The 25,096-nt window shown below is 46.0% G+C and overlaps 1 protein-coding gene and 1 pseudogene across 4 annotated transcripts in view; one reads left to right on the top strand and one right to left on the bottom strand.

Moving 5' to 3' along the window:
- HIP1 (huntingtin interacting protein 1) overlaps positions 1 to 25,096 on the bottom strand; it is a 158,037-nt gene that overhangs the window by 89,606 nt on the left and 43,335 nt on the right. The window lies entirely within an intron of this gene.
- On the top strand, positions 928 to 23,514 carry LOC140637729 (carbonyl reductase [NADPH] 3 pseudogene; annotated as a pseudogene).

Raw genomic sequence — 25,096 nt, 5'->3', positions numbered from 1 at the left:
ATGTTATGAATAAAAATAACCACCGAGAACACTACTGAGTTCTTAACATGTGCCAGGCATGATGATGACAAGCACTTTACAAGTACGACTTCTTTGAGTCCCCAACAACCCTGGATACTAAGTGTTGCTATTATTTTCCTTATTTTACAGATAAGAGAGGGAGGCCCAGAGAGGTCAGGTGACTTTCCCAGGGTCCCACAGCTAATGGGTAAGGGAGCCAGGGTTGAAGACAGGCTGTGTATTCCACAGGTAGCTCTTCTTCCTTTGGGTGTCCCCAGCACCTGGCACTGCCCCGCCTATGGGATTCCTGCCTTACCAGGGTTGGCAGGCAGTTTAAACTATGTAATCATTAGTATGTATTTTTATTTACAGGCTTTTCTTCATTCTAAAGCATTGTGAATCAGTTGTGAGTACAACAAATTCCCTTGCCTTCCCTGAAGAGACTTGCATAAATTCCCCAGAGCCGGGCACTGGGCACCTGTGATTCAAATGTGGGACCTGCCTGCTGCCTCTTGGCCCCCAGCTCCTGTCCCCTTCCCTGAGACTGCATGCTGCTGTATTCCAGGTGTCTCTTTTGTGAGTATGCCCAGGTGGGCTCTGAAAAATGACTCGTGTCATTCGAACATTTACCCTGGATGGTTTTTGTCATCAACACACAGAACAGGCCTATATATGAGAGACACCTGGCATTGTCCTAGATATCCCAATTTTTGAAACTACAGTTAAAATAAGTATTGACTGTAAAACACCAAGTCCAACAGACATGACTGCAACTTGGGTGGGGAGCTGTAAGAAATTAACGAGATTTGAGGGCCTGACCAGGAAAATTTCAGAGCCACAGGGGGATGGGGCAAAGTCAAAGACCAGGAGAGAATACAGTTCGGGACCCCAGGTTAAGAAAGTGCTGGAAAGGAGAGCAAACCCGCCATGCAGAGACTCAAATACCCACCTCCTCCAGGGATGCTGAAGGTTACAAACAGGTTCAGCTTCCATTTCAACATTTTTCTGCCCAAACCTTTCAGGAGGAACCACCCGTAAGTCTCCATCGAGACCTTTTGGAGCATCCTTCTAATTTTATACAGAATCTTAGCTATTTGTTATCAGTGTGCAAAAGGCATTTTCTAGGAACCCCTCAGTGGTAGCCTGGTACTGGTGCCATGGTAACAATAAAATGTGAAGCTGAGCCATGCTCTTAGGGAAGCCCCAGGCTGGCAGGGGCAGTTGGTGGCAGGTGGGTTTCCCCCTAGAGGGTGTTTCTACAGAGCCCTGGTTCTCGGCTTTCTGACTGGCCATAGCAGCCCCCAGAAGCCTCATCCTTTGCAGTACCGAAGAATCAAGCCATCAGCAGCTTAACTCATCAGAGTCCTGGGCTTATGTCACAGCCAAGTGCTGGGCCTGCAGGAACCCCAGGCTCTCCTGTGGGTGAGCCACCAGCTCTCCTCCTTGCATAGACCAGCCACATTGTGTGTTGGTTTTCACAGGGTGGCCCAAATGGGAGCATGAGCGGTAATCGTAAATCCCCGTTAGGAGCATGGAGCAGGCCTGGTGCCACCAGACCCCTGCAGGACTCTGCCCTGGCCTCTGAGCAGCCGCTCAATAAAGACTTAGTAACTGAGTGTGTTGCTGGGACTGCATCAAACCTCATAAACATCTGTGTAGTGCTCTGCCCATCACAGGGTACACAGGACCAAGGAACTCACCTGCTGCATGCCAGCCACCAGCCCAGATGCTCTGCCTGTGTTGTCCTGTCTATTCCTCCCCCACATGGATGCCGAGCTACAAAGAGGCTGGTGACTTCGCAAGGTCCCATAGACGTGACTACTACAGGCCGTCTACTGCTGACTCTTCACTCCCCCCACCCCCCATGCTCTGTATCCAGGGCCCACCTTCCCTGGGCAAACCAGGACAGGGCATCAGCCTCCTAGGAGTACGGCCACAGGAGCCTCTCCATCAGCTGGGACGTGGCTCCCCCAAGGCACTTTCTGCACACCTGCTGGGGATGTCAGAGCTGCCCATGGGGACCTGAGGCATAAATGAGTAATGAGATGAGGTGCGACTTGTCACTTAGCACTGGGAGAAGCCAAGTGCTCTGTAATCATTGAGCCCCCTCCAGGACCAAGGGACACACTCAGAAGCTTGGGAGTGCCCCCTACCACATAAGATGCCTGGAAATGTATCCTCCTGGGCAAGGAAAAGGCCAGGTTCTCCTAGAAGGAGGAGCCAGAGATCTAGGGTTCCCCTCTCTGACACAGAGTGTGCATGAACCCATGTGGCTTAGTCCTGGTTTTATCATCCACGGACTTCAAAATCTAGAATTCTCTTTCTAGTCCTGCCTCCCAGTGGCTCCCTTTAGGGCTTCACCTGCTGCACAGCCTCAACCATCCCAGAAATGTACTTCTCTCCAGAGGATGGGTATATGTCAAGGGCGAACCAGTGGGAAGACAGCAGTTTCAACTGCTGACAAAACCAGAAGGGTGCCCAGAGTTCTCAGAGAATTTAGGGGGAAAAGATGGGTTGGGCAGTGCCAGGCTGCTACTAGGCCTCTGCTGCCTGGCGGACAGGGACTCCCCAGTTTAGGGAGCTGCCATAGGCACTTCCCCAGACTGGAGGTGGTGGTGGGGTGGAGGGTGGTGTCCCAGGAGATTGGTGTGTGGCCAGAGCCATGAAGGAAGCCCGATCAGAGATGATCAGGGATAGCACATGCAGGAAGACAGGGCAGCAGGGTGACCGTACATGGCAGTGTGACCACACATGACAAGGGGAATAAGCCAACTATGTTCTGGATCCATCTGAAGCAGGGCCATCTCCCTGAGCAGATACACAGGGAAGGAGAGGGAGTTCTAGCTAGAACACAGGTTACCTGCAGGCAACAGTAAGGCGGACAGCCTCCATGTAGTTAGAGCCAAGCATGGACTCAGGCTGAGGCCAGCTGGAGTACCCAGTGCAGGTCCAGGGGAGTCAAGCAGCAGAGGCTGGGCAGGAGGATGGCTCTTGGAGTCCCTGTGGATTCTCTCATGCCCAGGCTAGAAGCTCAGGTTCCCTTATAAATATTTCAATATTGAAATATTGAAAGGTCACAGGGTTGCAGCAGGGAGCCGGGAAGACAGGAGCCAAGATGGCAGCCATGGCTTCAGGAAGGGAACAGCAGAGAGATGAGGGATGTAAGGATGATGGAGGGGTGGGAGAAGATCTGACCCTGGGCACCAGGAGGAAGGGGTGCTGTTAAGAGGAATCAGGATGAGGGGCCTGTTTTCTAGGATGGTGGGGGACACCCGTGGTTGTCAGTACCTCAAGTCTGTACTGCTGGCTGGCCATGTGAGGAAGGAGGGCAATGAACACACTGCAGCGGAGTGAACAACTAGGGCCCAGAGACACTGATTCGGGGGTCACCCATGTGTGAGTCAAGGGAGCCAGGAGGGCCATTGGGAGTCTGGCTGGATCTCTAGGTCAAGAAACCCGTTCAGGGCAGCCCCAGGTGAAGACAGTGGGCCTTGCAGCCTACTGCCATTTTCTGGGCAGTAGGCTGAGTGGAACTTGTGTTTTTAATTCCTTTTGGACCTGAAGTACAATTTTCAAACCGATCCTTTCAATATTTATAAGGACACACTCCTTCTTAATGAAGTCATGAAAAGCACTTTCCGCATGCTGCTGACCTTTGCAGAGTGGCTTAGATCATCCTCTTGCTCATCAGCAGCACAGCAGCCCTCCCAATCCCTGCTGTGTGGGACAGTGCCAGGCATGACAGTGCCAGGTATGGCAGTGCCCACCTCTGAATTAGAGAAATGAGAAGTCAAGGAGTGAGGTGGAGAGTGGAGGAGAAGGAGGCTTGCTCTTGCTGGAAGTGGCTCCCCAACCCTGCTGCACATCACAACCACCACCTTAGAGGCCACCGGTCCTGCCCCACGGATGCAGGAAGTAACGGGCCTCGGGTGGCTTGGGCATCAGCATTTGGAACCTTCCCTCAGGAGCCACTGATGTTCATTGAAGAACAGGAACAACTACACAACAGTAGCTAGTGCCCAGGAACCTCCAACCCACTCCTGGCAGAAGCCATGGGGTACAGGAGACAAGGAAGTGAGGCACTTCCCCTAGCACTTCTACACTGGGAATTTCCAAGTTTCTACCTAGAATTTTCCATTCCTTGGTCAAAGGCTCAGTGTAAACCAGAACCTCTGAACCCTATGTCCCCAGGTAGATTTCTTTTCCCTCTTCGCACTGCCATCTTCTTCCTCTACCCTCCCCCCACCATTAAACACGGGTGTCCTTGGGCTCTTTCTGCACATATGACATCATGGGGGAAAGAGGGACTCCAGGCAAAGCTGAGCAAGGCAGAGGTGCCTAGCATGCCCCTGGGAATTGATATCCATCCTACAAGACAGACCCTCTAGGGGAAGAAAAGTGGCCTGGTTTTATGATGCTGCTTTTAGCTGGTGGGTTCCCGGGCAGCAAAGATCTGCTAGATTTTTAAAGCGTCTCCAGGCAGGCTGTGGGTGGCCAGTGGGGGTGACAGGGCCCACTGAAGACATGGAGACAGATGGGAGCCACTCAGCCAAGTCCCTGAGTCAGCAGAGGGCCTGGAAGCCTCTACTCAGGGGGCCCAGGCTGCCAGAATGCTCTGCCCCTGCCTGCCCAGCTCCTTCCTGGAGGCAGCAATTTTGGGCACCCTCAAATGGCCCAGCCCAGAAGCCATCAGCCTCTCTCGACTGCCCCTCCCCAGGACAAGTCCAGGAATCTGTCTCTGCCCAGTGATCTAGTAAGCAAAGACCTGTCCCAGAGGCGTAGACCAGGGCAGGCAGTAGCAACTCAGAGATGTCTGTAGTGACCAAGCACTGGCATTTCTGTGCTGGAGGGGGCGGCAGCCAGGCTAATTCCATGTTATTACAGCCTTACAGGAAGCCAGCCCGGATCAGCTGTCAACCAGCAGCAATTTATGCGCCTTGGGGGCAGAGGGAAGAAGGAGTGGAGGGAAGAGAAAGGAAAACACAGCCCTCCCCCCTCCCCCCACCAAAAATTGATCCTGAGTTATTTTTAGATGCTTATTCATCCCACGTTTCCTTATAAGAGCCAGGACATGAGCTCTGTACAAAAACCATTTGGCAGGAGACAGCTGCTCACATAGGAGGATGGGGCTAGGGGCACCTGTGAGCAGGTGGAAGGGAGAGTGGAAGGGTCTTCAAGGACGCCCCCTGGTGGCAAAAATATCCAAAAGATGTATCCAAAAGGATTCCAAAAGTGGAGTATCCCAGAGGAGAGGCTTTTCCATCAGAATCCCCAAGTTTAATCTCCAGCTTTTTCTTGCTAGATGGCCTAGGGCAGGGCACTGTGGAAGTCAAGTGAGGCTCTCAGCTTGGGACCCTAGCCAGGTGCAGCCCTGGGCAAGTCACTCAAGCTCTCTATGCCTCAGTTTCCCCATCTACAAAATGAAGCACATGAAACACTAGCAAGATCACCTGGCATACCCCGTGTTCCATAAGAGCGATCGTTTCTATGAAAGGGCCATACATATATTCATTGTCACTGTTGGTATTAATGATCACTTAGAATTATGCTGAGGTAGAGCCCCTGGGTGGCTCAGCCAGTTAAGCATCTGACTCCTGATTTCAGCTGAGGTCCTAATCTTAGAGTCCTGAGATCCAGCCCCACGTCTGACTCCGTGCTCAGCATGGAGCATGCTTAAGTTTCTCCCTCTCCCTCTGCCTGTCCCCACTCGTTTTCTCTTTCTCATTCCCTTTCTCTTAAAAAAAAAAAAAATATATATATATATATATATATATCAAGGTAGGATAGAGCATGGTGATGAAAGCCACAGAAGGCCTGAGGTGGAAAAGAAGCAAACTTTTTTTTTTTTTAAGATTTTATTTATTCATGAGAGAGAGAATAAGAGAGTGAGAGAGCGAGAGTGAGAGAGAGGCAGAGACACAGGCAGAGGGAGAAGCAAGCTCCATGCAGGGAGCCTGATGTTCGACTTGATCCCAGGTCTCCAGGATCAGGCAGGCCCTGGGCTAAAGGCAGCACTAAACCGCTGAGCCACCTGGGCTGCCCCGAAAGAAGCAAACTTAGAGAAACTTGTATTTATAGCCCAACGCCTGCCAAGGATGGGTGTCCAAGTAATTTTGCCTCTGTTTAGATATGGATGCTGTGACTTAGTTTCTCCTCCTGCAAACAGGGCAATAAGCACTCCTGGGAGGCCTAGGGATTGATGTAAATGGAAGCCCACAGCACGGCTCCCAGCAGGTGCTCAATACTATTAGCTTTGACTCTGGAATCACTTCTCCTCGTGTGATGGCTAATCTATGTCTCACCTTGACTGGGTCACAGAGTACCCAGAGATCTTACTAACCGTGATTTCTGGGAGATGTCTGTGGATGGAATTAGCATTTGACTTGGTGGACAGAGTAAAGAAGAAGGCCCTCTGCATAGTGGGTGGACACTGTCCAATGTTGAGGGCCTGAACGGAACAAAAAGGTGAAGGAAGGGAGAAATCTGTTCTCTTTTCAGCTTGACTGTTGAGCTGGGCACCAGTCTTCTCCTCCCCTTGGACTGGTGTTTACATCCCTGGCTCCCCTGGTTCTCAGGCCTTTGGTCTCAGATTGAATTACACCACTGCCTTTCCTGGGGTCTCCAGATTGCAGATGGCAGTACGAGCCAATTCCTTATGATAAATCAGTATCTCCCTCTCTCACCCTCCCCCTGCTTCTCCCTCCCACCTTCTCCCTCTCCATATATATATACACATACACACATATTGATATGGATATATCTGTAATATTCCATTTCTCTGGTTACTCACCAAGTCAGATCCAGACCCTTCTAGAATCTGTGTCCGTCAGCTGTTACCCTTCTTTGCATGGGGTGCATGGGGTGCCCTGCCCCTTCCCCAACACCTACATGCCTCCCTAGCTGCTCCTCCTGCCCTCAATATCCCCTTTATATTAACCCAACCCTTAATGACTGCTCCCTTTTGGTTTCTTTTCTTTTTTTCTTTTGAAGACACACACACACACACACAGAGAGGCAGACACAGGCAGAGGGAGAAGCAGGCTCCATGCAGGAAGCCTGACGTGGGACTTGATTCCGGGTCTCCAGGATCACGTGCTGGGCCGAAGGCAGCACTAAACCGCTGAGCCACCCAGGCTGCCCTCCCTTCTAGTTTATTTATTTTTTATATTTTGTAAAGATTATATTTATTTATTCATGATAGACACACAGAAAGAGAGAGAGAGAGGCACAGGCACAGGCAGAGGGAGAAGCAGGCTCCATGCAAGGGGCCTAATGTGGGACTCGATCCTGTGACTCCAGGATCACACCTGGGCCGAAGGGAGATGCTCAACCACTGAGCCACCCAGGGATCCCCTCTAGTTTCTTTATTGAGTGCCTGCTTTATGCATGACACCAGGCTAAGTGCTGTGACTACTGAGACACATAAAGCCAAGGTCCTATACTTCACATCATTTCAAGACAATGCGGGCATAAGAAGATGGTGCAGGTGTCCAGGGAACACCAAAGACGGGCTGGGGCATGTGGGGGCAGGGGTAGGAGGCTGGGAACGCCTTCCTGCAGGAACTGACAAAGGTCTTCCAAGCAGATTCAGCAGGACCCTTGCAGGGGAAGCACCAGGATAGGAGCTGGAATTCCCACAGCCCTCACTGCCTGCCACCCTTGTGTACCTGGCCTGGTCGGAGTGGTATGCAGGCCACTCTTTCCACCTGTTTGCCTCCCTCAGGGCTGCTCCTTCTCCTCTGAAGTCTTCCTAGACTGAGCACCCGGCAGGCCTCAGCAGGGACTCCATGACCAGGGTCTGCTTCTGTCATGGTATCTCAGTGTTAGGTGGTGAGAGGTTGGAGGCAGCATACTCCTCCATACTCTCCATCAGCCACCTCAGGGAACATTCAGAAACACAGGCAGATTACCCTCTCCTTAAAAATCCAGCTCCCCACCCACAACTTTCAAGGGGGGACCTCAAGGGCCTGCCACCCACTCCAGCTTCGTCCCATGTCACTCCTGCCATAGGGCCTTTGCATGAGCTGGCCCCTCTTGCTACAGGGCCACCTCTGTCCCTTTCTGTTTCTTTCTCCCTAGCAGAGACACACATATACACACTTACCACCTCATCTATGAAGGGTTTAGGGTCCCCACAGCATTTCGTACCCATCTCTAGCTTAGTGGGATTACTTGGGCCGGCTGACTCTGAGGGCAGGAACTTGATCTCATTCAAAGCCCAACTCAGGGCCAGCCAGTAGCTCTTCCAAACTTCAAGTGAGGCTTTTGAAGCATATGCCTGGGGAAAATTCTGCCATTGCTAAATACTAGAGGTGACATCACTGGAGGGGACCACCATCCTTTTAATAAACAGTGATGGTATGGAAGCAAGGCTTATTTCATGTTAGATAATACATATGTCATTTGCATTTGCTAGAATCCATGATTTGAGTAATAAAGGGTTTAGGAAAAACCAGCCATGACCTCATTAGGCTGGGGAATTCCTGCCCCTCCTCTGGGCTGGGGTCAGCTCTGTTCTGAGAACACCACTGGCAATGAAGCACTTGCTAAGGCTGTTGCCCACAGCCTTCAGACCCCCACTCCAACACACACTGATAGTGCAACCTGAGGCATCTCACTCTCTGTGAGCCTCTGTTTCTCTCTTTATAAAATGGGTATAAAAAACACCCCTCTCACAAGATGTTGTTATTAAGGATCAAATGAAAAATAACATTAGACAGTACTTAGTAAGCTATGAATGCCGATGAAATTTTCTGGGCTGCAAAAAGTTCCCTCTATTGCTAAGTTTATTAATAAATAATAAACCTGTCCTTATAGGTATAACACGTTTTATTTTATAGCCTCATACCAGTTCTTACCACATCAACCTTGCTGTTCCTCCCTTTGCCTGGTTCCTAGGATCTGGGTCAACTAGCATCCTGGTAAGAGCAAGGATTCTGGCTTGACCATGCACAGCTGTGTGACGTAGATGAGGACCTTACCATCTCTGAGCTTGTCTTCCAGAGATGACCAAGGGTTGTGGATAGGATTAAGTGGGATGATTGATATCCAGTGCGTGGGATATGTGCTCAGTGACCATGAGCTCTTGGGCCACTTTGGAGGGCTCCCGGGGCCAAGGCGCAGTGACCATACTGGATAAGCAGACTTCTCTCTCCCATTGGAGGCCTAGTGGAGCCAAGGTATCACCCAGCACCATTCGCAGTTAGATCTGGTATTGCAGAGAGCCTGGTGACAGTGTCCCCTGCCCCAAGCTCCTGCAAGAAGAGGCATGGAATCCATAGCCCTCTCATTTTTCCTGGGGGTGGGAGAGACAGTGTATGTGTGTATGTGGGGGAATGTATCTGGAATCTTCTCTCTTCTCCTTGCACACAGAAACCCCCAAGATGGTTCCCCTCATGGAGTTTCAAGCAGTTTGACTTGCCAAGTACGTGGCCCATTCTTCATTCTTCACTTTAAAATCCATTTTTCTCCTGAAAGCTGGAGACACCACCTTAAAATACAAGCTCTCCACCAGCATTTCCTGCTGTATTTTTAAATGTCTACAGTTGGTGCCAAAAAGAATGGGGAGTTAGAGCTCTTGGGACTCGTTCTTGGACCATGATGATTGATTAGGCCATGGCTTTTTGTCTCTTGTTCACAGCTGAATCCCAGTCTCCAGAGATGACCAAGGTGCCTGCCAAGAGTGCCTGCCACAGAGCAGGCATTCAAGTACTAGCGGTTGAACGTATGAATAACTGCACATAGGAAATCATTTCACCTGTGTGCCTGGCACTAATCTGAGTGCTGGGGCACACAGGGGGCTGCAATGTCTAATGCAGGTGGGTGCCTTTGGCTCTACCAAAGGGCTTTTGCACTTGTATTTCATGTGTCAACACTCTGAACTAGGAGTGCAATCACCTTTTGCAGATGAGCTGAACAGGACATAGAGAAGCTAAGGGCTCATCTAAGAAACAGAACTTGCATCTCTTGTCAAGAGTTGTTCACCAAATATGGCTGCAGGCTCTTTTACACAGCAACACATTGCTGCTTGCTATCTTGTTACAGAGTTGGGGGAAAGTTTGATCTTTTAGCGGTCTATAGTTCATTTGTCCACCCACCCACCCAACCAAGCCAACTTTCACTACGTGGCACCACAAGGTGCTGGGTTCTGCTGAGCTCCAGGAGAGGGGGAGAATAGGGGAAGGTGAACACGAAACTAGAGCAAGTGTCGGATGGCTACTCTTTCTAACAGCAGTAGAGGAGATGGAATATCTATCTCCTCTGGGGTCACTGCAGAAGAGTTTAGTGGCCCCTCAAAAAAATTAAACATAAATTGCCCTATGACCCAGCGTCCCATCCCTAGTTTTATACCGAAGAGGAGTGAAAACAGGGACTTGAACAGGTACTTGCAAGCCAATGTTCAGAGCAGAATTATTCACAACAGCCAAAAGTTGGAACCAGGCTAAGTGTCCATCGATGGGCAAGTGGATAAGCAAAGCATGGTCCATACAATAGATTATTATTCAGCTATAATAGGAAATAAAGTTCTGATAATGATTCAGTGTGGATGACTCTTGAATACACTATGGTAAGTGAAATAAGCCAGGCACAAAAAACAACTGTTGTATGGATCCACACATAGGAAATATCTAGAATATGGAAATTCACAAAGACGGAAAGTAGACTAGACGTTACCAGGGGATGGGGCTTAGAGGGTGAGAAAGAACCATTGTGTAATGGGTACAGAGTTTCTGTTTGGGCTGATGGAAAATTGCAGAAACAGCAGTGATTCTTGCACAACATTACAGGAATAATCAACGCCCCTGAATTGTAGGCTTAAAAATGGTTAAAATGGCAGGGTTTATTTATGTCTATGCTACCACGATTTTTAAAAATCACAAACATATGCAAAACCCAATAGCAGTAGCATGGGAGTAGACATACAGATAAGTGAAACAGAACAGCAGGTCTGAAAACAAAGCAGACTCTTCAGGTGGTATCAGCATAATGGGAAAAAGTCTCACCTGGCAGGGGTGGGGGTAGGGGGAGCCCGAAGTTAAAAAGCAAAATGCCAGCTTAGAAAAAAAATGCAGAAAAATCTGTTTCTAACTTTAGCAATGAGAAGCCCTTCTCATGCAAGATGGGCTTGCATCTTGCCATCTAAAATGATGGCACCATAAAGGAAAACATTTTTCCTGTGACAGACTAGTCTTTGGACTGGACAGTCTGGCAGGATCTAATACAATTTCAAGTACACATAAATACACATATCCTCTAGCCACAAGGCACCTATCCTGGAGAAATGCTCTCATGAGCCATGTTCAAGGGCAGTCTCTGGAACATTGCTCCTAAGGAGAAAGTAAAAACAATGCAGATGTTCCCACAGCAGCAGAAAGTGGAAACAAATGAGGGCATTTTAATTCTAAGGAATACTATGCAGTTATTAAAAAGAATGATGTTGATTTTAAAATTCTAATAGAAAGATGAAAGAAGGAAGGAAGGAAAGAAAGAAAGAGAGAGAGAGAAAGAGGGGCATCTAACTGGCTCAGCCAGAGGAACATCTGACTCTTGATCTCAGTGTTGTGAGTTCAAGCTCCATAAAGATTACTTAAAAATAAAATCATGGGGTGCCTGGTGGTGGCTCAGCTGGTTAAGTGCTTGACTCATGATTTCAGCTCTGGTCTTGATCTCAGCATCATGAGTTCAAGCCCAATGTTGGGGGATCCATGCTGGGTGGGCATGAAGCCTACTTGAAAAGAAAAAAAAAAGGAGGGAGAGAGAGAGAGAGAGAGAGAACGAACAAATGAACCTCACCCCCTCTGGATAATTTCAAATGGATTTGCTCACTGGCTTCATTTTCAAAGGATTCTGCTATGGAATACATGCCTGCCCAGCTCCAGCATTACTTTGCATGATGCCATCTAAAGAGCTGCCAGCCTTGGGATGAGAGCCTAGAATGTCCTACCCCAGCAGTTAACGCCAAGCGAGGAAATGTCAGAAAGAGAACAGTGGGTTTGGGATACTGGTATTCATGCATATAGAGGGGGCCAAGGGAGGGAAGGAGACAGGAAAAAAAACTTATAAAAAGGAACAGGAGCGGTGCTTGGGTAGTTTGGTTGCTTGAGTGTCAGACCCTTGATCTTGGTTCAGGTCTTGACCTCACAGTCATGAGTTCAAGCCCCAGAGTGGGCTCCACACCCAGTGTGGAGCCTACTTTAAAAAAAGGAGCAGGAAAGTAAGCTAAGGCAGCACAGTATGAAGGTCAAAGGGGCCATACCAAGTGTGGTAATATTCTAGTGACTGGCTAGTCATTTACAGGTAGAGGCATATCAAGCATTACCCAGATGTCCTCACACACTGTTTTAGGCCATTCTGGTTCCTCCTGCTTCTGGCCAGTCCCAGATTTACAGCAGTTTTGCAAATGGCTTCCTCGCAAATCCTGAAGCCTGCAAAAATGCCTGGCTTTGGTCTCATGGGGTATCCTAGTGTCCCCACCTGCTGGTGTCCACCCTACTCCACCTCTTCCAGCTCCTTTGCATCTGAGAAGGGGAGGAGACCTGCATCTTCTGAGCATCTAGTATCATATTTCATCCTCACCATTACTGTGATTAGAAAGGTAAGCAAATGTTACTTGGTCACGCACACACAAAAGAATGAAATCTTGCCATTTGCAATAACATGGATGGACCTAGAAGGTATAACGCTAAGTAAAATAAGTCAAACAGAGAAAGACAAATACCATATGATTTCACTTATACGTGGAATCTAAAAACAAAACAAACAAACAACCAGACTCTTTTAAAGAGAACAAACTGGTAGATGCTAGAGGGGAGGTGGACAGGGGGATGGGAAAAATAAGCAAAGGGGATTAAGAAGTACAAACTTTGAGTTATAAAATAAATAAGTCATGGAGATAAAAAATACAGTATAGGGAATATAGTCAATAACATTGTCTTATAGGTGACTGCACTTGTGGTGAGCATGGAATAATGTACAGAACTATCCAATCACTATCTGAAACTAATGTGACATTACGTGTGATCAATAATAAAAATTTTTTTCAAAGCTATAAGCAATGTCAATACTCATAAAACAAATCATCCAATTAAATGGGCAGAAAACATGAACAGACATTTCTCCAAAGACAACATCCAGATGGTTAACAGACACATGAAAAGATCATGTGGAAATGCAAATCAAAACCACAATAAGTTATCACCTCACACCTGTCAGAATGGCCAAAATCAACAACACAAGAAACAACAGGTGTTGGTGAGACTGTGGAGAAAAAGGAACACTTGTGCACTGTTGGTGGGAATGCGAACTGGTGCAGCCACTGTGGAAGACAGTATTGAGGTTCCTCAAAAACTTAAAAATAGAGCTACCCTAACATCCAGCAATTGCACTACTGGGTATTTACCCAAAAAAATACAAAACACTAATTCAAAGTGATACATGCACCTGTATGTTTATAGCAGCATTATTTACAATAGTCAAATTATGGAAGCAGCCCAAGTGTCTATCGATAGATGAATGGATAAAGAAAATTGATAAATGAAATATTATTCAGTCATAAAAAGGGATGAAATCTTTCCATTTGTAATGACATGGATAGAGCTAGAGAGTATAATTCTAAGTGAAATAAGTCAGAGAAAGACAAATACAAATATAATTTCACTCATGTGGCATTTCAGAAACAAAACAAGCAAAAGAAAATGGAAGAGAGAGAGAGAGAGAGAGAGAGACAAAGACCAAGAAACAGACTCTTAACTATAGAGATCACACTGATGGTTATTAGAGGAGAGGTAGGTGGGGGGATGGGTGAAGTAGGTGATGGAGATTAAAGAGTACATTTATTAGGATGAGCATTGAATAAAGTACAGAATTGTTGAATCACCATATTGTACATTTGAAACTAATATAACCCTATGTTTGGGCACCAGGGTGATTCAGACGATTAAGCAACTGACTCTTGATTTCAGCTCAGGTCATGATCTCAGGGTTATCAGATCGAGCCCCGCGTCGAGCTCCATTCTGGGTAGGGAGCCTGCTTAAGACTCTCTCTCTCCCTCTTCCTCTGCCTCCAACAAATTGCATGTGCACACACATGCTCTCTTTCTCTCTCTCTAAAAAAGAATAAACAAAAACAAATGAAAAAACGCTGTATGTTAACTACACTGGAATTAAAATAAAAAACTTAATAAGAAAACAAATTTAAAAATTAAAAAATAAGTCAAATCGGGATGCCTGGGTGGCTCAGTGGTTGAGTGTCTGCCTTTGGCTCGGGGCGTGATCCCAGGGTCCTGGGATCAAGTCCTACATCGGGCTTCCTGCGTGGAGCCTGCTTCTCCCTCTGACTATGTCTCTGCCTCTCTCTCTCTGTGTCTCTCATGAATAAATAAATAAAACCTTTAAAAAAATAAATCAAATCAACGCAGAACATTAAGGGGGAAAAAAAGGTAAAAGGTAAGCCATGTACCCAAGGTCATGCAACTAGCAAGGACCAAGGCCAGGGCCAGCATCAGAACCATCTAAAAGTCATGCTCATCCCATTATCTTACTCTACTGGGGAAGCTCTTACGGGTACCCACGATAAGCAAAAGTTTCTGTTATGTGCTTCCGGGAAGGTAAAATAAGCCAAGTCCCGATCTCCAGACAGCGTAGGTGGGCTGGGAAAGTACATAAGCCACAGTACTTATGGGTGGTAAAATGACTGCAGTGCCATAGTTGATGGGTAAGAGAAGCAGTACAGAGGACAAGGCAGGAGAGAACCCAACAGGTCAAGATGATAAGCAGAAGACCATGTTTGCATCAAGTTCAGGAAAAGCAAAACCAACATGTGGTTTGTTGCTCTCCTTCCAACTTTCTGTTGTGCCTTGAGGAATCCCTCATGCCATTTACCAACAACAACAAAAGCCAACACAAGGAACTCCCTCATCCTCAGTTTCCTCAGCATCCTCTCCCCACCTCCTTGGTTATTATAGATAATGGGGAGGAGAGAAGACCAAGGACAGAGCATGGGGAAAGCCTCCATCTAGAATGGGAGGCGCAGCCATGCAGGGACCCAAGAAAACACAGAATTTGGTGGGGGAAGATGGTGACTCTGGACCCCCTACGAGGAGGAGGAGTTGGCTGAATCCTGCAGAGGTCCCTGAGGACGGGAGAGAGACAGGGAAGGCATGGAAGTCTCTGCTAGATCTCTGGTGCCATGTGGGGAGCAGCTGCAGCATGGTAACTCAGGTTTAAGTCAGATTGTGTGACATGGAGCAACAGGTGACAGGAAGCAAGGGGGAGGCAGGGAGGTGGCCCTCGCTCTGGAAGAGGCTGGTTGGTGGCAAAGTCACAGGGAGTTCCTAAGGGGATGGAAAAATCTCCAGAAGGTAGTGCTGTGTTTAAGGATGGGGAAGACTAACACATGTTCCTGGCAGAAAAGAGAGGGATGTTTGTGTGAGGTCTCAGGAGGGGCGGGCTCATGGGGCTCAAGGAAACAGGGGTGAGATGAGCCACAGTCAGGGGAGCAGTGGGTGGATGGAGAGGAAGGGGTGTATCCAGTGATATCATAGTAAAGGAAACCAGAAATGCAGAAGCAGCTTGTGTTGGAGGGTCTCCATCTTTTCAATAAGGCTAAGTGGACCTCAGAGAGGAAGGAAGAACAGAAACAGAGTGGTGTTCTAGAAGTGTGTTCTAGAAGGCAGGAAAGGGTTTTTGGAATCTAAGGGTGGATGGTGAGGAAGGGGAGGTGGCGAGTATCAACTCTCCTTTTCAGAGAGTAAAAGGAGGAACACCTGGGTGGCTCAGCTGGTTAAGCAGTTAAGCGTCTGCCTTTGGCTCAGGGCATGATTCTGGGATCGAGCCCCAGGGAGCCTGTTTCTCCCTCTCCCCCTCTGCCACTCCCCCTGCTTGTGTTCTCTCTCTGCCACATAAATAAATAAAATCTTAAAAAAAAAAAAAGAGCATAAAAGACAAGGATAAGGATACACCCCCAGGAAGAGGGTTTTAAGGCTGTGGGACACAAAGGCATGTCTACAGGCTGAGAGGACAAAGGGGAATTACTGAAGGCACGGGAAAGAATGGGAACGACAGGGCCAGGTTTTGGGACACAAGCACATCCTGCAACCTCATCAAGCCGGCCACTCCACACAGAGGCTTCTATAGAGAAAATCTCCACCTCTTTCCACATGAAGTGCTGTGAAGCCTGGCTACCCACCCAACACCTGCATGCCTGTTACTTCTGGATGTAACTCTAGGAATTTATACTTATCCTAATGACATTTCATAAATTGTCTTGATGCCCATCTGTTCTGGTACAATGACCAAGAAAACATTCAAATCAGTCCACGGTGTGCCAAGTTCCTTTTCAGTTCAAATTGCACCAGGTATGTGCCAGGCTATGTGAAGAACAAGATACAGTCTTTGCTCTCAAAACCATAAGCGGATTGTTGTTTTTTTTTAAAGATTTAAAAAAAAAAAGATTTTATTTATTCATTTGAGAAAGAGAGAGAGACCACAAGCAGGGGGAGCTGCAGGCAGAGGGTAAGGGAGAAGCAGACTCCCCACTGAGCAGGGAGCCATCCAGGATTTTGATTCCAGGACCCTAAGATCATGATCTGAGCCAAAGGCAGATGCTTAATCGACTGAACCACCGAGGCACCCTTATAGACGGATCATTTTAATATAGTTTTAATATCATGGCAAGTGCTATGAAGGAAGAGAAGGGGCACCTGGGTGGCTCAGTTTGTTGAACATCTGACTTTTAATCTCAGCTGAGGTCATGATCTCAAGGTCATGAGTTCAAGCCCCTTCACATTGGTCATGGAGCCTGCTTCGGGGGGCGGGGGAAGGAAGGAAGGGGGACCCTTTTCCATTGCCTCAGAACTAGCTCCGGTGACCCAAAGCTGGGGCCCAAGTGGTGATACATGCTCCACATTCTACAGAGTCAGATAACCCCCAACTAGCTTCCTGGGGGTTGGGGGACAGCCAGACCACCAGACTGCTCAACAAGCCCTCGAGTTGTGCAGGATGCTAGGACTGCCCGGAGGAGGGGATATGACTTACTGGGTGGCACAAGGGCAATAATGCCTGAGCTGAGCTTTGAAAGACTTGGAAAGCAGCCACTGTGGTGAAGCAGGGCAGAAAGCATTATTCATGGAAGAAGTGTAGTAGACAAGTGGCAGGCTGTTGTCACAAGGACATAAGGTCAAACACAGTAAAACTGACAGATGAATCTGGAGAGCTGGGCAATGGGTTTCATGGAGGAGAGGGCCCCGCGTGATCAGACTGTCCCACACTGTCCAGTAGATTCCTCACACACTGTTCCTACCCCCCAAACTACAGCAGCAGAGACTGCCTGATGTGGAGGGCAGGTGGTCAGTGCAGGGTGTCTGGCAGGGACACGAGCAGGTCTGAGTTTTAGAAGCACCAATGACCACTGTGCACAGGACAGCCTCAAGGATGGCCAGGGTGAAGGCAGACACAGGGAGGAGGGTGCCGCAGTGGCCCAGGGATGGAATGATGAGCCCTGACCCTGAGCAATGCAGGCAGTAAATGGAGAACACAGGTGGGACACGGTGACACCCGACAGGATATGGATGGACTGGAGGGGCAGGAGCAGAGTAGTGCCAGGGCAGTTAGGCTTCTGTTTTGTTTTTTTTTCTTTAGAGAGAGAGAGAGAGAGAGAGAGAGAGAGAGAGAGAATGCATGAGCAGGGGAAGGGGGAAAGGGAGAGAGAGAATCTTAAACAGTAGGCTCCATGCCCAGTACAGAACCTGATGTGGGGTTTGATCTCATGACCCTGAGATCATGACCTGAGCCAAAATCAAGAGTTGGACACTTAACTGACTGAGCCACCCAGGTGGCTCTGCTTCTGGTGTTCTGATTCAGTAATTAATAGGGCGGCCATCCCACTAAGGCAAGACAGGATGGGATCTAAGTACAGAGGTGGTGTTAGCTTCAAACAGGAGGAGAGATACCTTCCATTCTAACCGCAAGAGGTGGGGCAGATGGGCTTGAGCTCACATACAGTCAGAGACCAGGTTGGGGGACCAGTATTGCACATGATGACTTTGGTCTTCTGGGTGAAGAAGACGACAACCAAGTAAGGAGGGGTGGAGGTGGAGCTCTAAGGACCGGGAAGGTTTGAAACACAGCAGTTCCCCTTTATCCATGGGGAATACGTTCCAAGACCCCCAGGGGATGCCTGGAACCTCGAAGAATGAGTAGCAAAATCCCATATATATTGTTTTTCCCTACACACATATACTTATAATGAAGTTTAATTTATAAATTAGGCACAGTAAGATGAACAGCTAATATATTATTAGTACAACAGAACAATTATAGCAGCATACTGTATGTGATAAAAGTTATGTGACTGTTGTCTCTCTCTCAAACTATCTGATTGTACTGCACTCATCCTCCTTGGGATGATGTGAGATAATAAGATGCCTACATAATAGGACAAAGTGAGATGAAGGATGAAAGCATTGTGACACAGCATTAGGCCACCACCAACCTTCTGATGCTATGTCAGGAGGAGGATTATCTGCTCCTTGACTGCAGCTGACTGGGACCTGGACCCATGGGAAGTGAATTCGTAGTAAGGAGGGAACCACTGTAGTCACTGCTGAGAAAGGTGGGAGGACACAAGAGGACCACCCAGCAGCATTGGAGGCCTCCATGAACACAGACGCCATTTTGTCTTTTGACTTTGTCTATGGCATCTTTTCTTGGATTAACCTTTTAACTCTTATGCAGCCAAATTAATCAACTTTTCCTTTGCAGCTTCCAGGTTTCAGGGCATGCTCTAAAAAGCCTTCCCCCATATGGCAGTTTGAAACAATCAAAGCAAAACCAAAAAGGTGGAGCCATATGTGCCAACATAAACAATACCCGGGAAAAATATAGTAAGTGGAAGAGCACGACAAGTTCATACTGATGATATGTGTGCAGAGCCACAGACTGTCTTGGGGAGACCATGTGGTAAGGGGGCTGCCTCTGGGAAGTTGAGTGGATGTTAAGGAAAAGTCACAGGGCATGGGATCAGAGGATACAGGAAAGAGGGACTGAATACAGGGACCCCATTGGCCAATGGGAGAGAGAGCAGGTAAGTTTCAAACACATAGCATTTCCTGATCCCAAGATCAGAGATCACCTGTGATCAGAGGAAAGTATGCAAGATAGACCATATTTTGTACTAGGTTTGTACTAAGGTACAAAAATGTTAAGTAGCATTCACAAGGGTACATAGCTAACACGGCTCCAGGGCCTAACTAACCTTCACCACTCAATCTCTGCTACTTTTCACAACATCATACTAAGTGGAAAAAAGCAAGGCACAAAGCTATTTATAGTATGAGCACAATTCTGTAAAACAAAAATCAAACAAACTGACCCTTAAACAATGAGGGGTTTGGGATCCCTGGGTGGCTCAGCAGTTTAGCGCCTGCCTTTGGCCCAGGGCACGATCCTGGGGTCCCGGGATCGAGTCCCACGTCAGGCTCCCGGCATGGAGCCTGCTTCTCCCTCCTCCTGTGTCTCTGCCTCTCTCTCTCTTAAAAAACAAACAAACAAACAAAAAAACAAAAAACAAAACAAAACAAAACAAAACAAAAAAAACAATGAGGGGTTTAAGGGCACCAAGCCCCCTGCACAATTGAAAATCCACATGTAACTTTTGACTCCTCCAAAACGTAACTGTTGATGACCTATTGTTGACCAGAAGCTTTCCCAATAATAAAAACAGTCAATTATTCCATATTTTGTATGTTATGTGTATTATATACTGTATTCTTCCAACAGAGTAACCTAAGAGGAAAGCAAGTGTTATTAAGAAACTCATAAGGGGTGTGCCTGGGTGGCTCAGTTGGTTAAGTGTGGGACTCGGTTTCAGCTCAGGTCATGATCTCAGGGTCCTGGAATCAAGCCCCACGTTGGGCTCCTCACTCAGCACAGAGTCTGCTCAGGATTCTCTCTCCCTCTCTCTGCCCCTCTCCCTGCTTGTGAGCTCTCGCTCTCTCAAATAAATAAATAAAAAAAAACTCCTGAGGAAGAGAAAATACATTTACAGCACTGGACTGTAAAAAAGCCACATATAAGTAAACCTGCTCCTTTGAAATCTATGTTGTTCAAGGGTTAACTCTGTGTGTGTGTGTGTGTGTGTGTGTGTGTGTGTGTAGGTAGTATATTTAATAGGCAGACACTGGAAAGAAATACATTAATATGTTAACAGGAATTATCTGTGTGGTGATGTTAAAAAATACTTTTCTAGATTTTCTATAATTAACATCAGTATTATTAACAAAAAAAAAAAAAAGTCATTCAAAATAACGGAACTGGCAAGTACCAAAGACATTTTATAAAAATAGACTTTCTGGAAAAAGACACCTTGGCAACATACCCTGAGCACTTGAATAAACAAAAAAGTATCCTGCTTGATTCATGGAGTAATAGTGGAAAGAACGTGAGATTACCAAGGCTTGGGTTTAGGCTGTTTGGAGAAGTAACTCCCTAAGCCTCCACTACTTTGTATAAAAATGAATGTGAATAAAAATAGACCTGCCCTACGACCCAGCAATTGCACTGTTGGGGATTTACCCCAATGATTCAGAGGCAATGAAACGCCGAGACACCTGCACCCCGATGTTTCTAGCAGCAATGTCCACAATAGCCAAACTGTGGAAGGAGCCTCGGTGTCCATCGAAAGATGAATGGATAAAGAAGATGTGGTTTATGTATACAAGGGAATATTCCTCAGCCATTAGAAACGACAAATACCCACCATTTGCTTCAACGTGGATGGAACTGGAGGGTATTATGCTGAGTGAAGTAAGTCAATCGGAGAAGGACAAACAGTGTATGTTCTCATTCATTTGGGGAATATAGTGAAAGGGAATATAAGGGAAGGGAGAAGAAATGTGTGGAAAGTATCAAAAAGGGAGACAGAAGATAAAGACTCCTAACTCTGGGAAACGAACTAGGGGTGGTGGAAGGGGAGGAGGGCTGGGGGTGGGGGTGAGTAGGAGACAGGCACTGAGGGGGACACTTGACAGATGAGCACTGGGTGTTATTCTGTATGTTGGTAAATTGAACACCAATAAAAATTAATTTATTTAAAAAAAATGAATGTGAAAATAATAAAACCTGCTTCACTTGGTTGCTACAGACACCAAGTAAGACCTGGAGATGAAAAAAATTCTGAAAATCAAGTAAAGCGTGTTCTTTTCATAGAATTAATTGATTCTACCTTTTATCAATGCATTTGCACACATCCTGTTCAAAATTAAACTATGATTAGGGTGGGGGGTTGGGGTGACTGGGTGATGGGCACTGAGGAAGGCACTTGGCGGGATGAACACTGGGTGTTATGCTATATGTTGGCAAATTGAACTCCAATAAAAAAAATTAAAAAAAAACAAACCAAAATTAAACTGTGATTATAAAATATAATGCCAGTTCTTTTTTTTTATAATGCCAGTTCTTGATTAATCAGTCACTTATATTTCATAAAACAGGCATTCCATTAAAATCAGTCAGTAGCTGGTATTATTTAGCCATAATAACAGAATACATATCTCAAATTTCCCCCATATTCCAACTTGAAACTCAGTATTGGAGACAATTCAAGAGGATCGCTTCCCAGGTAAGCAGCCCTGCATACCCTGTTACAGGGCTCCCTGAGCTTACCAGAAGCCAACACTGTGCTCCCTGCTTGCCCAAAGCTACTTGAGGCTTCCAGGCATCCTCCGCCCATAATCGCTCATAATCCTTTCTGGACCAAACCCAATGGCAGATCCAGTCTTCTAAAATGCCCACCCTGTGCCCATATCCCTTTTTCCCTCTCTTCTCAATGGTGGGAAGTGTCCCTCTTACTGCAGAGGCCAGCCTCTCCAAAAATTCCTGTCCCAGGGCCTTCCCCAGTTTTAAAGACATCAATCCCCTTGGGCCTTAGAGCAACATCAACTCATTACTGGACTAGACTGCAGCAATTTCCCAAGCCCGCTCTTGGGCAACCATCCTCTTTCCCTATATGCAGTCAGAATGATAATTTTTTAAGTAGAGATATAATTCAATACCATAGCATTCAGCATTTTACATACCCATCAGCAAAGTATGAGAGTTCTAATTTCCTTGAGGGCAACATCAGGCCCTTTAAAACACCTTTGTCCCCTCCTAAGAGTTTTATATGATTAGCTCTGACATTTATGTCATTGGTCCTTTTGGAGTTCAATTTTATAAATGGTGTGAGGTAGGGGTTCAACTTCATATTTTGCATATGGATATCCAGTTGTCCAGCACCATTTGTTGACTAGACTCTTCTTTCCCCATTGAATGGTCTTGGCACTCTAGTCAAAAATAAACTGACCACAGATATATGGATTTCTTTCTGGAAGCTCAATTCTATCCCACTGACCTATATGTCTATCCTTATGCTAGGACCACACTATCTTGATTACTGTAGCTTTGCAGAAAGTTTTGAAATTGGGAAAAATGACTCCATTCATTTTATTCTTCTTTTTCAAAATTGTTTTGGTCATTTGGTGTCGTTTGGATTTCCATATAAATTTCATCAGCTTGTCTCTTCCTGTAAAAGGGCAGTTGAAATTTTAATAGGGATTGCACTGAATCTGTAGACCAATTAGGGGAGTATTGCCTTGTTAACAAAATTAGATCTCTGACTCATGAACATAAGATGTCTCTCCTTTATTTGGGTGTTCTTAATTTCTTTCAACAATGTTTTATAATTTTCAGTGTACACATCTCGCTCATCTTTGGTTAAACCTTTTCTTAAGTATTTTATTATTTTTGATTATATTATAAATGGAATTATATTCTTAATTTCATTCTTGGATTTTTCATAGCTAGCATATAGAACTACAACTGATTTTTAAAATATTGATATTGTACCCTGAAACATTTGTTGGCTCACTTATTAGTTTAATAGTTGTTGTTGGATATATATATCTGATGATCCAACACCCTTTGACATTCAAGCTGAGATAACGCTGAAGACAAACTTTTTTGCCACAAGAAATGTCTGCAATGAATTGCTGCCAATAATAAAACTTCATGGCAGGGTGGTGAATATCAGCAGTTTAGAGGGTTCAAAGGCTCTTGAAAATTGCAGCGCAGATCTACAGAAGAAGTTCCAATGCAAGACGCTCACAGAGGAGGACCTGGTGGACCTCATGTAGAAGTTTGTGGAGGATATAAGCAATGAAGTGCATGAGAGGGAAGGCCGGCCCAACTCAGCTTATGGGATGTTTAAGCTGGGGGTCACGGTCTTATCAAGAATCCTGGCCCAGTGTCTGGATGAGAAGAGGAAAGCTGACAGGATTCTACTGAATGCATGCTGCCCAGGGTGGGTGAAGACGGACATGGGTGGGCCTTATGGCCCCAGGACTGTGGAGGAGGGAGCCAAGACGCCTGTCTACTTGGCTCTCCTGCCTCCAGATGCTACTGAGCCTCATGGCCAGCTAGTCCATGACAAAGTCATCCTAAACTGGTGAATGTCTGCTTTAGTGTTTAATGCTTAATAAATGTTTGTGGGTTCAATGAATGAATGAATGAATGAAAAAAAAACATTCTGCTGGGTGGGGGTAAAAGAAGGTCATTTCTTTCTCATCGACCTCTGAGAGGTGGCAGCTGGTGGCAGTTATATATATATAACTTAAATAAGTATATTGTACTTAAATATATATAGATCTATCTATATAGAGAGATATAGATTAGATAGATAGATAGATAATCATGTCATCAACCAATAGAGTTTTACTTCCTCTTTGCTAATCTGGATGCCTTTTATTTCTTTTTCTTGCCTAACTGCTCTCGAGAATTTCCATCCAGTAAAATCCTATAGAAAAGTAAGAACAGACATCCTTGTTTTGTTCCTGATCTTAGGGAAGAAAACTTTCAATCTTTTCACTATTAAATATGATGTTAACTGTGAGTTGTTTGTTTGTTTGTTTTGTAGATGCCCTTCATCAGGCTGAGGATTATCTTATTTTCTCTTTCATTTTTGAAGTACACGTTTACCAAACGTAAAATTCTTGGTTGGGCAGGGTTCTTTCCCTCCTTTCATCACTCTGAATATGTCCTCCCTCTGCCTTCTGTTTTATTTTTAATGGGAAATCAGCTGTTAATCTTATTGAAGATCCCCTGTACATGATGAGTCACTTTTGTGGTTATGATGTGTCCAGGTGTGGATCTCTTTGAATTTATCCTCCTTGGAGTTTGCTGAGTTTCTGGGATGTGGAATGAATGGGTTTTTTTCATTAAGTTGGCCTGTTTTCAGTCATTATTTCATCAAATATCTCAACTGAGATATATGTGAGACTCCATTTTCATTTATTTTTTAAAATTTTTCAGTTTAGGGCAGCCCCGGTGGCGCAGCGGTTTAGTGCCGCCTGCAGCCCAGGGCGTGATCCTGGAGACCGGGGATCGAGTCCCACATCAGGCTCCCTGCATGGGGCCTGCTTCTCCCTCTGCCTGTGTCTCTGCCTCTCTCTCTCGCTCTGTGTCTCTCATGAATAAATAAAAAATAAAATCTTTAAAAAAAAATTTTTTTTCAGTTTAAATTCAATTAGCCAAAATATAGTACATCATTAGTTTCAGATGTAGTGTTCAATAATTTATCAGTTGCATTAAATAGGGCACATGATGTGATAAGCACTGAGTGTTATACACAACTGATAAATTATCATACTTTCATTTAGATATGGTTTCCTTTAGCTCTTTGTACATATTTAAAACAGCAGACCTAAGGGCGCCTAAGTGGTTCAGTCAGCTAAGCATCTGCCTTTGCTCACGTTGTATCTCAGGTCCTGGCATGGAGCCCCTCCCCCTACCATTGGCTCTGTGCTCAGCAGGGAGTCTACTTCTCTCTCTCTCTCTGTCCCTCCCCTCACTCATGCTTGCTCTTGCTCTCTCTCAAATAAATAAATAAAACTTAAAAAAATAAAATAGCAGATCTAAAGTATTTGTTTAGCAATTCCAGTGTCTGGGCTTCCTCGGGAACAGTTTTTATCAATTGCTTTCCCCCCCACCACATATACAGATTGTATTTTCTTACAGTTTCTTTGCATGTTTCATAATTTTTGTTGAACACTGCACATTTCAAATA

The sequence above is a fragment of the Canis lupus genome, chromosome 8 (assembly GCF_048164855.1).
Source record: "Canis lupus baileyi chromosome 8, mCanLup2.hap1, whole genome shotgun sequence".
NCBI lineage: Eukaryota > Metazoa > Chordata > Mammalia > Carnivora > Canidae > Canis > Canis lupus.
Note: the sequence above shows the minus strand (reverse complement) of the source record. Positions and strands in the feature narration are given on the sequence as shown.